Genomic DNA, 13889 nt, shown 5'->3' on the forward strand with positions numbered 1-13889 from the left:
ATATGCACCTATTATGTATTATGATCCGCATACCCCAAGGTGACAATAATTGGGATTCTTTCTGATGATTATTGTAGTTTGAGGAGTTCATGTATTCACTAAGTGTTAATGCTTTGTCCCGGTTCTCCATTAAAAGGAGGCCTTAATATCCCTTAGTTTGCTTATGGACCCCACTTCCACGGGAGGGTAGGACAAAAGATGCCATGCAAGTTCTTTTCCATAAGCACGTATGACTATATACGAAATACATGCCTACATTACATTGATGAATTGGAGCTAGTTCTATGTCACTCTAGGTTATAACTACTACATGATAAATATCATCCAACACAATTATCCATCACTGATCCAATGCCTACACTTTCATATATTGATCTTTGGTAAGTTACTTTCACCGTCACTGTTGTTTCTGCTACTGTTACTATTGTTATTGTTACCTTTACTATCAAACTATCATACTACTTTGCTACTGATCGCCTTGCTACAGATATTAAGTCTTCCAGGTGTGGCCGAACTGACAACTCAACTGCTAATACTTGCGAATATTCTTTGGATCCCCTTGTGTCGAATCAATAAATTTGGGTTGAATACTCTACCCTCGAACACTGTTGCGACCCCCTATACTTGTGGGTTATCAAGACCTTTTCTGGCGCCATTACCGAGGAGCATAGTTCTATTTTCTGAGGCACTTGGGATTTATATCTGTTGATCACTATGAGGAATCTTAAGGACGATAGAACCAAGATCGTTCTCTCTAAGACAAGGGTAGGTAAGGAACTATTATCTAGCTCTGCACTTGATTCACCTTCTATTTTGAGTAAACTTGCAATACCACCACCAGCTATTAATCCTGATACGTCGCAAGTACTTGATGATGTTACTTCTTCTATGAATGATGCTATTGATGATGCTAGTACTTTGCTTGATGATAATGTGCCGCTGGGCGAATTTCTTGATGAACAACTTGCTAAAGCTAAAGAATTTGAGAGTGTTCAAACTGATGATATTATTGAAACTAAAAAATTATGAAACACCTGTTAGACCTAGCTCTCATAGATATGAATTGCCGGAGATACCTGAGGGTTATGTTATGGCTGGAGAGGTAGCTAGGGACTTTCTTGCTTGTAAGGATAGAGATGATCTTAACAAATTATTATGCAAGTTGAAGGAAAAATCTCTCAATGATAGAATCAAATATGATCCTAGGTTTTCTACTTCACCTATCTCTGTTACTGATAAGGATTATGAAGTGTTCTTTCCGATCTCAATGCATTTCACCGCTCCAACGGAAATTCCATCTACCCCTACCGTACTCCAGCTTGGTAGTTTCCACCGCTTGTCCAGGGTTGAACCCTGGGATTTGACAGTGTACTTGAAAAGCCACCTACATACGCTTTACGCCCAATCATTCCGGATAACGCTTGCATCCTCTGTCTTACCGCGGCTGCTGGCACAGAGTTAGCCGATGCTTATTCCTCAGATACCGTCATTGTTTCTTCTCCGAGAAAAGAAGTTGACGACCCGTAGGCCTTCCACCTCCACGCGGCATTGCTCCGTCAGGCTTTTGCCCATTGTGGAAAATTCCCCACTGCTGCCTCCCGTAGGAGTCTGGGCCGTGTCTCAGTCCCAGTGTGGCTGATCATCCTCTGTCGATCCTTAGTTAATTACTTTGGTTGAATCTGATCATTTTCATGCTTATGAATTTGGAACTGTTGTGGCACATCTTACTAATCCGAATGATAAAGCCACCATATTTGCTCATGAGGAAACAATTCGCTAATACTATATTACTAAGTTGTTTCCTTTCTCATTAAAGGATGATGCTAAGATATGGTTTAATTCTCTTACTCCTGGTTGTGTGCATAGTCCCCGGGATATGATATATTACTGCTCTGAAAAATAGTTTCCTTCTCATAAGAAACAAGCTGCTTTACAAGAAATATTTAACTTTGTGCATATTAAAAAAGAGAATCTCCCTCAAGCTTGGGGGAGGCTTCTCCAATTACTCAATGCTTTGCCGGATCATCCTCTCAAGAAAAATGAAATATTTGATAACTTTTCTAATGGACTAACCAATGCTTCTAGGGATCACCTAGATAGTTGTGCCGGTTGTGTTTTCAGGGAACAAACAGTTGAACAAGCTGAAGAACTATTGAATAATATATTGAGGAATGATCATGATTGGACTCTTCCTGAAGCACCACCCAAGCCAACTCCGAAGAAGAGAGGCACTCTATTTCTTAGTCCTGAAGATATGCAAGAGGCAAATAAATCTATGAAAGAAAAAGGTATTAAAGCTGAAGATGTCAAGAATTTACCACCTGTTGAAGAAATACATGGTCTCGATACCCCAACACAGGTAGTAGAGGTAAATTCTCTCTATAGATCTGATAAATGTGATATTCCTTATACTAAATCTGCTAGTTAATTCCTTGATGAATTGGATAACTTTATTGTTAAGCAAGAAAACTTTAATGCATATGTTAGTAGACAATTGAAACAAAATGCTTATATGATTGAACGCTTCAGTGACTTTATGTTTAGAACTATCAATGATGTCAAGGGTGTGAGTAAACATACATTCATGATAAAAACGCAAGTAGAACAAGTCATCAAGTCACAAATGATTTGCTTAATGAGATGAATAATAAGATGAATGATCATGATGTTAGAGTTATGACTAGGGGTGGTAAAATGACTTAGGAACCCTTGTATCCTGAAGGCCATCCTAAAATAATTGAACAAGACTCTCAAAGAATTAATACTAATGCACCTATTTCATCTCAAAATAAAAAGAAAGATGATAGGACTTTGCATGCCTCTAGTGAACCTACTGTAAACACACCTGAGAATCCAAATGATATTTCTATTTCTGATGCTGAAACACAATGTGGTGATGAACATGAACCTTGTAACAATAATAATCATGATGTTCATGTTGATGCTCAACCTAGTAATAATGATAATGATGTGGAAATAGAACTTGATGTTGATCTTGATATGTCTCCGTCGTATCTAATTTTCCAAACACTTTTGGTCTTGTTTTGACTCTAATTTGCTTGATTGGAATGAAACTAACCCAGACTAATGATGTTTTCAGCAGAATTGCCATGGTGTTGTTTTTGTGCAGAAATCAAGGTACTCTGATTGACCTGGAAATTTATGAAGAATTTTTATGGAATATATAAAAAATACTAGTGGAAAGAGACACCAGAGGGGCCTCCCAGGAGCAACAAGTGTAACATCCCAAATTTTCAATTTGGAATGTTATACATAGGTCATCCAGGCATATCATATTTTATTGCATTTCCGTTCCGCAATCCTCGAAAATCCTAAGAAACTCAAGGACCCTCGGAGAGAGTTGGGGATTTCCCGGTTTTCATATTTGATTTTTATCCAATGATGAAACGAGGATTTTGATTTTAATTATTTTTCTCTCCAAAAAATATTTTGCATTAAAATATAAGAGAGGAGATAATAAGACTTCTCCAAAATAATTGAAATATTGGAGGAAAAATATTAAAATCATTTGTTTGATTTTATTTGGGTTTATTTGGATTTTATTTGCATTAGAAAAATTGCATGTTTCCAAAGTTGCATTTTAGGGCCAAGAAAATGTTCATCTCGTTCTAAATATTTTATTTAGATGGTGAAAATTTGTTTTGGCATTTTTAGATTTTTATTTTATTTTCTAGGATTTTATCTCTGTCCGCGAAATTGTTTAAAAAAACTCCCTGCCGACTAGGCCAAACCCAGCCGGGCCGCCGGCCCAAGTCGCCGCCGCCGCCTCCCCGCGCGCGAGCGCCGCCGTCTTGGACAAGAGTCCGAGCCGGACTCCTCCGCCGCACCTTGCCCCTTCCCCAAGTCGCCGCCCCCTCCTATATATACGCGCCAGCCCGGCCCCCCCCAGCACCACACTACCACTGCTACCCCACCGCCGCAGAGCCCCGCCGCCGCCGCAGCCGCCGCGCCGCCCGCGCCGCCGCCGAGCACCGCCGCCACCCCGCCGCCCAAACCACGCCTCGCCGGAGCCCCTCGCCGGAGGTACCGCGCCGGATCCCGAGCCGCCGGTTTTTTTAAAACCGTTCAGTTTTTTTTAGAAACCCTAGTTCGTTTTTTTAGATCGGTTCGCCAGTTTTTCTCGGTTCTTCTATTTAGCGGACGTTTGTCCGTACGTTCGTTTTAACGAACGGTTTTCGCCCATTAGTTACAGTTAACGAACGTTCGTTAGTTAGTCTGTTCGTCAGTTTTCTTTTTGTCGGTTTTATCCGCGATTATTTTCGATCGTGATTTCTGATCCGATCTTAGTTTCTGTTTATCTTTTCGCTCGTTAGTCGGAATCAGGCGATTCAAGCGCCTAGATCTTCGTCTCGAGACCCTCTTTCTGTTTAACCAACTTGCACAAGTTTTTGCTACTGTAAAATTTGACCTAGGTCCAGATTAGTAAACGGATCTTGTTTCTTTCGCCGTTTGAGTTTCGTTGCTCCGCTTGATTTGATTCTTTTTGCTAGCCGGAGTTCTTAAGTTGAACTTTCTGGTCAACCTCTTTTATTTGAGTTTTGCTTGTGCATCTTTGCTTGTTGCTTATGTATGTTATTGTTTGTTTGCGATAGAACACCCGGAGTGCGAAGCGTGTTACTACGAGTCTTTAGCATTCGCGGATCCTTAACAAGGCAAGTAACACATTAATCATACTCTTTCCATACCCGGTTTTTATGCATTAGTTCCAATCCTCAAACATTGCATGATTAGGATGTCATTAACTTGTGGGTTGGGAAGTAGTTGATGAGGTAGAACCTATTGCCCTGTTACATTCAAACCCTTGGGAGTTACTTCTACGCGTTGCTTATATTACTATGCTATGCTATGCTCGTAGACGTGGTTTGGGTTTGAGTGAAATCCATGACAGATGTGAGAATAGTTAAGTAATGGTTCAACTTAAGGTGGCAACTTAAATAAACATCTGGGTGGATTGAGGCACCTAGGGAACCCAGTGTTGTCTATTTTTTTTGGAAATCCCGGGGTACCCCTGTGATCTTCCTATGGACCGCCACCCAGGCTCAAAGGTAACTGAGATGATTCATGCTAGTAACTTCCGTGTGCAGCCACAAGCTATTATGGGCTCTAGCATAGGTGAGTAAGTTACGTGAAGCTCTTGAAGAGGTAGATCAGCAGGTAGTGGGTTTTGTAGGTTTGGTATGGTCTACCCGGAGCAGAGAGTTAACGTTTCTGAAAGACTGTCTCGGTCATCCGTTTCTCAAACACCATGCAGTGCGAGAAATCCAACGGAGGCGATCGAGTCTTGTGGGGAAAAGTGCTCAAACCTCTGCAGAGTGTACAATCTAATCATGGTTAGCCGTGTCCCCGGTTATGGACAATCTTGAGTATCTAGTACTTGAGTTATCACATGTATCTCACCACTCTTAATTAATATTGTTGGGTTGTTAACTACTTTAATTTGGGATTGAGTTGGGGTTACCTTCTCAATGTTGTTCAACCACCATGATAGTTAAATAAAATCTATTCCTTTGTTGTAGGGAAAAATTGGCTTTTCGCAAAACTATAACCGTAGAGCTTTCCACCAGCCAAATATGCATATAGTGATAGCATTATTCTGTTCTTGCTCTACTATGTTACTTTGCCATCATATTCCATGTGCTGGCCCGTTCTCGGGCTGCAACGTATTATGTTGCAGACTTTTCAAACGAAGAGTAAGGTTCGTTAGGTCGTTGCCGTGCAGCTCAGCTATGTCGTTGGAGTTGAAGGACTCACTTTATCTTCCAAGCCTTCCGCTGTTATTGCATTAGATGGCCTTAAGCCATATTATTGTAATAAGTTCTCTTTGGAGACATTCGATGTAATAAGTGTGTGATTGCTACTCTGCTATAAATCTTCGAGTACTGTGTGTGTCAGCATTACCGATCCAGGGATGACACTGAAGCACAGAGACTTGGCCATCTGAGGTCGGGTCGCTACAAGATGGTATCAGAGCACATGTTGAGTGTAGGACACGACCACTAAGATAAACCATAGGTCACTCTTCTCTACTCATTTCTAACTCCTCTCCATTTTCTACTCCTTAGGATGACGGAGATGAAGAACAAGTTCGCACAACCGGATGAAGACATACCTTTTGGACGTAACTTGAAGGAAGTCACGAGGTACTTGAACATTGGAATACCAAGCTTCACCGGGACGTACAACGCCACCATACCAGAAGAGGAGCGCTGGATGATTCAAGTACAAGTTCCAGGAAGGACCTTCTCGCCAACTTCCAAACCATAGAATTTTCCTGCGACGCACCAACCTGGAGTTTAGGAAAGAGAATGCCAGCCTACATTACCCTGGGACGCATTGGAGAAGTCTACAACAGGGAACTCAAGGACACTATCTACCAAATATGTGGTCGCCGAGACGAGCAATGGGAAGTAATCAGCACCAGGAAGGATAGATCCATTGCAGCTTTCATCCAGGAGTTAAACCAGCACATTCAACGTCAGGAGAACCAGATGTGCGCAGACATGATGGCCTTGAAGAAGGCAAAGACTAGGATCATCGAGATGGAGGAAGAACTCAAGTTTACACGCGATGGATATGAGGAGGAAATCAAGACACTACTGGAGAAGAATGACGACCTAGTTAAGAAGATCGGAGTATTCATGGGAGACCCATACCAAAAGAAGACGACGGTTCCACTTGCCCGGACAACTACATCATCATCAACGACACCGATTCCGATCCTAGTGATGATGACTTTGAAGACGAAGCTGGAGCAGACATCATGGAGTCTTCCACCGATCAAAATTTCTAGATGACCACCATATATTATTGGTATACCCCCATGTAATCAGTAGTAGTTGAGCACTTTTGCGATAGTTCTAGACCGCCTATATGCCCTTGCTTGATTGATTGAGTGAAATGATTGTGTTTGTCTCATGTGCATATGGGTAGTGCCTTCTCATTAGACCTCATTCTATTCTAATCTCTTCCATCTAAACCCATTAGATGCCTTCGAGACGTGACCTTGGTTTTGCTTTCCCATCGGAGCTCACTCAATTGATCCAGCAACAGAATACCTTGATGCAATTGCTAGTTCAGAACTAGGGCAACAACAACAACAACAACCCGCCGCCAGTGGATAACCTAGCCCGTTTTCTAAGGTTATAGCCGCCGGTGTTTTCCAGTAGCACCGAGCCTATAGTTGCTGATGATTGGCTACGCCGTATTTGAAGGGAGTTGACCACCGCAGGTTGCACAGATGCTGAGAAGGTGTGCTTTGCCGCACATCAGTTGGATGGACCAGCAGCCTCATGGTGGGAGAATTACACGGCTACTTTTCTTGTAGCCAATGTCACTTGGGACCAGTTTCAGCAAGCTTTCCGCACAGCCCATGTCTCAACTGGAGCCATGCAGATGAAGAAGCGGGAGTTCCGCAACTTACGCCAGGGGAACAGTATTGTTGCTCAGTACGTGGATGAGTTTAGCAAGTTATCTCGCTATGCCCCTGATGATGTGGCCACAGATGCCGCGAAGCAGGAGAAGTTTATGGAAGGGCTAAATGATGAGATGAGCATGCAGTTGATGGTAGCAACCTTCAACAACTACCAGGAGTTGGTAGATAAGGCTCTTATGATTGAAGGGAAGTAGCAGCAGATTGAGAGCCGTAAGAGGAAGTACGGACAAGGGAAGTATAACTCAGGAGCTCAGCAGAAGCCTCGCCTAACCACGAACTCGGGAGGACTTGTTCATAACCATGGAGGTCACAACCACACTGGAGGAGGATCGCATAATCACAATGGTGCTAAGAATGGAAATGGGAACGGAGCTAACCACAATCAGAACCGCTCCAACCCAGCCACACCCGCCAAAAGAGACCTAAGTCAAGTTACTTGCTTTAAGTGCGGGAAGACATGGCACTATGCCAATGATTGCCCTGAAGGAAGGAATGGAAACGGAAATGGGAGCGTTGGGAAGAAGCCTAATCCATTCAACAAAGGACAAGTTAACCACGTTGACGTGGAGGAGGTTGAAGAGCAGCCGGACGCGGTAATAGGTAAGTTTTTGGTTAAGTCATTTACCGCTCTTGTTCTTTTCGATACTGGTGCATCGCATTCATACATATCAAGGGGATTCGTGGATAAGTTTAAACTACCAACCCAAACCCTTAGGACCCCTCTCCTAGTGAGTTCACCCGGAGCAGAGTACATGGCCAGCCGATGGTGCGACCAGATACCCCTAACCATTGGCACACATGTTTTTCCGTCCGACCTAATTATATTGGAGTCACAAGGATTGGATGTGATATTAGGTATGGACTGGATGTCAAAGTATGGAGGAAGTACTGACTGTGCTAGTAAGTCGATCTATCTCACCACCCCGGAGGGAAAAAGGATTAAGTATGTATCTAGACATGTGCCTAGGAGGAACCAAGTGAATGCCCTCACGAGAGTTGTTCAGGAGGAAGTGCCTGTAGTGCAGGATTACCCGGATGTTTTTCCAGAGGAGTTACCAGGCATGCCACCAGATAGAGACATTGAGTTTTTGATAGAGCTATTGCCAGGTACATGGCCAATATCCAAGAGACCCTATCGGATGCCCGCAAATGATCTGGAGGAAATTAAGAAACAGATCAAGGAGTTATTGGAGAAAGGTTACATTCGAAGAAGTTCATCACCCTGGGGATCCCCAGTGCTTTTGGTTGAGAAGAAGGATAAATCCCTAAGGATGGTTGTTGATTATCAAGCTTTGAATGAAGTGACAATTTATAACGCCCTCGATGCGGCTATATCTCCCATGTGTCGAAGCACGACTTAGAGGCATAACCGCATTGAAAGCAATGTCGCAAGTGAGGTAATCTTCACACAACCCATGTAATAAAATAGGGGAAGAAGTTACATAGTTGGCTTACAATCGCCACTTCACACAATTACATGAATAAAGCATTGCATCATCCAAATACAATCAGGGCCCGACTATGGAGCCAAAATAAAAGAAGAACCCCAAAAGCGACAAAGGTCCCCGATCGACCCCAACTGGGCTCCAGTACTGATCAACTAGAATGAAACAACACAAAGGACAAGATCTTCATTGAGCTCCTCCCGAGCTTGGTTGCGTCATCTGCACGGACTCATCGGCACCTGCAAGCTGGTTTTGGAAGTATCTGTGAGCCATGGCGACTCGGCAATCTCGCACCCTCGCGATCAAGACTATTTAAGCTTATGGGTAAGGTAAAGGTATGAGGTGGAGCTGCAGCAAGCGACTAGCATATATGGTGGCTAACATACGCAAATAAGAGCGAGAAGAGAAGGCAAAGCACGGTCGATAAAAGTATGATCAAGAAGTGATCCTAAACAACCTACGTCAAACATAACTCCAACACCGTGTTCACTTCCCGGACTCCGCCGGAAAGAGACCATCACGGTAACACACGCTGTTGATACATTTTAATTAAGGTCAACTTCAGGTTTTCTACAACCGGACATTAACAAATTCCCATCTGCCCATAACCGCGGGCACGGCTTTCGAAAGTTCAAATCCCTGCAGGGGTATCCCAACTTAGCCCATGACAAGCTCTCACGGTCAACGAAGGAATAGACCTCCTCCCGAGACATTCCGATCAGACTCGGTATCCCGGTTCTTCAAGACATCCTCGACAATGGTAAAACAAGTCCAGCAAGACCGCCCGATGCGCCGACATCCTGATAGGAGCTGCACATATCTCGTTCTCAGGGGAACACCGGATGAACACTACGTACAGCTAAAACCAGCCCTCAAGTTTCCCCGAGGTGGCGCCGCAAGTGGCTCTAGTTTGGACCAACAGTTAGACAAGCACTGGCCCGGGGGGGTTAAAATAAAGATGACCCTCGGGATGCGCGACTACCAAGGGAAAAAGGCTAGGTGGCGAATGGTAAAACCAAGGTTGGGCCTTGCTGGAGGAGTTTTATTCAAAGCGAACTGTCAAGGGGTTCCCATTATAACCCAACCGCGTAAGGAACGCAAAATCCGGGAACATAACACCGATATGACAGAAACTAGGGTGGCAAGAGTGGAACAAAACACCAGGCATAAGGCCGAGCCTTCCACCCTTTACCAAGTATATAGATGCCTTAATTAAATAAGATATATAGTGATATCCCAACAAGTAAACATATTCCAACAGGGAACAACATCTCCATGTTCCAACAAGGAACAAACTTCAATCTTCACCTGCAACTAACAACGCTATAAGAGGGGCTGAGCAAAGCGGTAACATAGCCAAACAACGGTTTGCTAGGACAAGGTGGGTTAGAGGCTTGGTTCAACAATATGGGAGGCATGATAAGCAAGTGGTAGGGATCGCAGCATAGGCATAGCAAAAGAGCGAGCAACTAGCAAGCAAAGATAGAAGTGATTTCAAGGGTATGATCATCTTGCCTGAGATCCCGCAAGGAAGAAGAAACGAGTCCATGAAGAAGACAAACGGAACGTAGACGAACGGGTCCTCACAACGCGACGTTATCGGAACCAACCCGAAGAAGCAAACACCGGAAAAGAAGCACACAACATAGTAAACAACCAACACATGAACATGGTATGATATGCGGGATGCGATATGCGATGCATATGCATGATTTGACAAGGAATGCATGAACCTGGCCTCAACTTGGAATCCAAGTGTGCCACTGGAAAGATGAGATGAATTGCTTGAAAACGATATAAAGAACGCCGGAAACGGAGTTACGGTTTGGAAATGGCAAGCAATTCAAATGACACCGGTCTTGCGATTTACAGCAAGTAGCCATCTAAATGCAATGAGGATGAACAATGCTACAGCACCCAAACATGGCAACAAAATACATGGCAGGGAACCATTCATGATGCTTAACAAAAGTCTAGCACTGAGCTACGGCCAATTCATCCATTAACAGGTTCAAACAAGCATGGCAAAAATGCATATGGTAAACAGATTTCAGACTTAGTGAAATTAACACTTGTCTGGAATTTCAGATCAGGTAGCCTCTTCGGAGCATGAAAACTAATATGCTACAGGACCTGAACATGGCAAAGTAAAGCATGCATGGAGCTACTCAAAGAGCTTAACAAAAGTCCCTTAGTGATCTTGAGCCAAAAGGGATCAGAAAATACAATAGCAACCATGTGAACATAGAAAAAACATAATCAGTTTTCAGACTTAGTGAAAACTGGCACATGCTGAAAACAGATATCAAGTAGGCATGTTTACGAGCTCGATGCACTCACTACGGAGCAAGTCATGACAAGCTAAGCATCCACCCATCAAGAACACACAAAATGCAAGCTAGACATGGCAAGAACAATAGCATAGCATGCACGGATCAACTACAACATCATCGGCAAAATTGCAAACAAGTTGACAATCTGCCCAGATTCACAAAGTAGCAAAAGTAGAGCTCGATTGACTCAAGCTAGGGTGCTCCATAATTGCAAACAAAAGCATGGATGGATAGAGCACTACAATATTAACAAAACATCCTTACTGATCATCCTCAAAAGGGGAAAGGATCACTAGGAAACAACATGAACATATGGCCATATGAGATAAACAGCTCAAGGACTTAGTGGAAATGCTAAGTCCTTGAAAACAGAATTACCAAGTGCACCACTTTGGAAGCTGGTGCTAGTCACCACACACATCACAAAAATACATGGGTTGCACCTCTGGAAATATGGCAAAACCCTTAACAAAACATATGTAGAACTCATGGGCATATCATGCACACAATAATCATGGCAAAAATGACAAATAGCTAAATGGAGCAGCAGATCTGACAATTATCTCATGTAGCACTCTTATAATAGCATTTCGGGCATCAAGATGAACTCCAATGAAAATGATGAAATTGAATGATATGATGTACTCTCTGAGATGAACATTTTGATATGCTATATGCATGAATCGGAGCTATGGATGCAAAGTTACGATGCGATGAACATGTGCAAATGGATCTGGGAATTTCGGGGACTTAGTGAAATTATACCTCCACGAAAAAGTCAACGCGGGACGGAGCGGTTCCGGGACGGGGTGGAACTTAGTGAAATTATACCTCCACGAAAAAGTCAACGCGGGACGGAGCGGTTCCGGGACAGGGTGGATCTGGGACGAGGGCACGCGTTTGGTTGGGGGGAGTGGTGGATCTGGTCCACCCTACGGGATCACGCCGGAGAGGAAGAAGACGCCGGCGAGGTGGCGATGTCCGGCGATGAGGGGCGGCATAGAGGGCGGCGGAGGAGATGGCCGGCTCGGGCCGGGTGACGACGGCGGCGGCCAGCAAGAGGGAGGTGGCGGCGCAGCGACGGAGGGGCGGCGCGCGGCGGAGGTGGCCTACGGCGCCTAGGCGGCGGGGCGGCGCCGGCGAGAGGGCGCATGGCGGCGGCGGTGGTCTCGGTTGGTGCGCGAGCGCGGCGTCGACGGGAGCTGGACGGCGCGGCTCGGCGCGGTCGCGACGGATCCGGGCCCGCGCGGGCCTGCCTCGGGCCCCGGCGGGCTGGCGGCGGCGGGAGGAGAGAGAGGGCGCGGGCGCAGGTGAGGTGGCGCGCCGTGGTTGGGCGAGGTGGCGGTGGAGCTGACGTGGCGGCACCCCATTGGGTGGAGTAAGGTGGCCGGGCGGGGTGGACATGTCCGGCGCGGACGAATTTGTCCGGCGGCGCGAGGTGGACGAAGGTTAGGGTTTATCTGCACGAGAATTTAGGAGGAAGACACATATTTATAGGTAGAGGGAACTAGGAGAGTCCAAATGAGGTGCGGTTTTCGGCCACGCGATCGTGATCGAACAACCGAGATGATGGAGGAGGTTTAGGTGAGTTTTGGGCCACTTTGGAAGGGTGTTGGGCTGCAACACACACAAGGCCTTTTCGGTCCCTCGGTTAACCGTTGGAGTATCAAACGAAGTCCAAATGGTACGAAACTTGACAGGCGGTCTACCGGAAGTAAACCAAGGCCGCTTGGCAAGTCTCAGTCCAATCCGGAAATGTTTAATACCCACACACAAAAGAAGCTAGAAATGACCACCGGAGAAGAACGGAGCGCCGGATTGCAAAACGGACAACGGGGAAAATGCTCAGATGCATGAGACGAACACATATGCAAATGAAATGCACATGATGACATGATATGCAATGCATGACACGCAAGCAATGACAAGGCAACAACAGCGAATAACTGCACGACACCTGGCACATCGGTCACGGGGCGTTACAACACTCCACCACTACGAGAGGATCTCGTCCCGAGATCTAGAATGGCACCGGAGGGACAACGGAAGAGAAAGAGAAGAGGTAAGGCTAAGTTGCTTCTTTGACCAATGAGTGAAACCAAAGAACCTTGCAAAGGTTAAGCCATTTTGAGAAAAAGAATAACGGAGATGACAAATTTGAAAACACTCCGTTAGAAAAGAGGAACAAGGAGCATTACGAGAACTTTGTAGGTTGAAAGACATAAGAAAAGGGTTGCAATGGACAAGAAGTATATGCAAGCACTCCGGTAGAAACGAGATGTACAAGGAAACGATAAGGATCAATTACGCCAACACTCCAGTTAAATGGATTAGCTAGAAAAGAACATGATCTTGGCAAAATGAGTTGATGTGACGAAGAGAGCAACAACATAATGCCTCCGGAAGGAAGAATAGAAGATATATCATTGGAATAACAAAATGGAGAAGAAAATGACAACTTCTGTCACAAAAGAGCTTGAAAAGACATCCTTAGGAGAAGGGTCGAATGGAATTGTTGGTAAAACCAACAACGAAAAGAGTAAGCTTGTTGTGGGCTTATGGAGAACATCTCAAAACTATGAGGTGAAATTCTGCCACTAACGAAACAATAGATTGGTTGGATAGCAAGGAGACGAGAAACTTATTCACCGGAAGGAT

The 13889-nt window shown here is 44.7% G+C and overlaps 1 long non-coding RNA gene across 1 annotated transcript; it reads left to right on the plus strand.

The window, feature by feature from the left end:
- The first annotated feature begins 1263 nt into the window (after positions 1-1263).
- LOC125548745 lies at positions 1264-9058 on the plus strand. Its single transcript, XR_007301156.1, has 4 exons — positions 1264-1648; positions 4159-4163; positions 8198-8201; positions 9044-9058. It is a non-coding gene; the product is annotated as an uncharacterized LOC125548745 (long non-coding RNA).
- Positions 9059-13889: the final 4831 nt, after the last annotated feature.

Source organism: Triticum urartu, chromosome 3 (genome assembly GCF_003073215.2).
Source record: "Triticum urartu cultivar G1812 chromosome 3, Tu2.1, whole genome shotgun sequence".
Classification (NCBI taxonomy): domain Eukaryota; kingdom Viridiplantae; phylum Streptophyta; class Magnoliopsida; order Poales; family Poaceae; genus Triticum; species Triticum urartu.